Here is a 1,741-nt window from a genome sequence, read left to right as displayed (position 1 = left end):
TTACTTAAGTCTAATTGATAATTTTAGTCTTTTCTTGTTTGTTATAATTGATGACTTGGATCTTGTTATGTATTTACTTTGCAATAATATATAGCCTTCTAGTGCTTTTCATGAATTATCAGGGTACTAATATTATGTATTTACGCACCTTTATAAATTGTTTAACTAATCATAAAAGTAACATGTGTTTCTAATGTTTTGCAGGCCGAGTTCTGAGGAGATCATATTATAAAATGAATACTACCAAAAATTTCATAAAAATGTGTACAATCTTGTTTTTATGTGCCACATTAGCATATGGTCAAGCAGGATATGGTTCAGTAACATCTGATTCAGGTTTTGGTTCATCACTACTAGCTCTTTCAACCCACACTATCCTGACCCTAACCCCCACCCCAGCACCCGCACCCGCACCAGAACCCATTCCCGAATACGTCAACCTAACCAACCTCCTAAGTGTCGCTGGCCCATTCTCGACCTTCTTGAAGTACCTAGAGTCCACTAAACTAATCGAAACACTACAAGCCCAAGCCAACGACACCGAAGAAGGAATCACACTATTTGTACCAAAAGATGCCGCCTTTTCTACACTTAAGAAACCGTCACTTTCGAACCTTACATCGGATCAACTAAAACAATTGTGTCTTTTTCATGTTTTGCCACATTATTATTCGTTATCGGATTTTAAAAACCTTGGCGGTTCGGGCCCGATTAACACATTGGCGGGTGGTCCTACACATTGAATTTTACGGATACTTCGGGCTCAATCCACAGTGGATCAGGGTGGACTAATACTGTGGTTAGTAGTAGTGTTCATGATAAAGACCCTGTGGCAATTTATGAGGTGAATAAAGTGTTACTTCCTGAGGCAATTTTTGGGACCGATATACCACCCCTAGCACCCGCACCAACACCGGTGCCAGATGTGGCACCGGTAGCTGATGGTCCGTTGGCTGATGGTGGAAAAGGGAAAGGGAAGGGTTCGGTTAACGCGTAAAGTTTGTCGAAACCCTCTGGCTCTTGCCGGGTCGTTGGGCGGTGGTGGGTGGTGATGGCGGCAATTTTTGGAAGATTGATGGTTGTCTTGTAAAACAGGGGAATAAATTAGAGGTGATTTGTATGACAAAAACAAAATTTGGTGTATTTTTAAATGATGATGAAAATGTGCGTTACATTTTATTGTATTTTTGAGAATATTTGTGTAAACGAGTTTACAGCTTACTGTAGATTAAATTTATTATTCTCTAACTTCAAATTTCTAAGAAAAAATTACGCCGTTGGTACCTGTGGTTTGTTCACTTTTTCATCACAACACCTAAACTTTAAATTTTGCGTTGTTGGTACCTGTGGTTTCATTAAATTACCTAGTTAGTACCCAACTAACTGCCGTTTATTTTTAAGGGTTAATCTCTCACATGTGCCACGCATGTGAGGGTAATTTCATCTTTTTATTTAATTTTCTTCATATAAAAACACCTGATGATGATGTTGTAATGAAGAGAATAAGGAATTGAAATTACCTGATGATGTTGTTGGAAGATGGGTGTATTAAAACATTGAATTTAAGTCACAAAGATTGTTGCTTTATTTGTTTCTTTTTTGTTGGGTCGTTCGTCTCTAGGGAGAGAGATGAATCTATAAAGCAAATAAATTACTCATATATGCTATATCCACTCATGATCACATTAAGCATATCTGGTGTAACGTTTCTAATAGAAGATATGCTGCGGCTTTGTTGACA

General features: G+C 38.0%; 1 pseudogene; it reads left to right on the top strand.

Moving 5' to 3' along the window:
* The first annotated feature begins 216 nt into the window (after window positions 1-216).
* On the top strand, window positions 217-1,163 carry LOC139891004 (fasciclin-like arabinogalactan protein 7; annotated as a pseudogene).
* Window positions 1,164-1,741: the final 578 nt, after the last annotated feature.

The sequence above is a fragment of the Rutidosis leptorrhynchoides genome, chromosome 2 (assembly GCF_046630445.1).
Source record: "Rutidosis leptorrhynchoides isolate AG116_Rl617_1_P2 chromosome 2, CSIRO_AGI_Rlap_v1, whole genome shotgun sequence".
In the NCBI taxonomy this organism is placed as follows: Eukaryota; Viridiplantae; Streptophyta; class Magnoliopsida; order Asterales; family Asteraceae; genus Rutidosis; species Rutidosis leptorrhynchoides.
The sequence above is the reverse complement of the archived record's forward strand: the minus strand, read 5'-3'. Positions and strand labels throughout refer to the sequence as shown.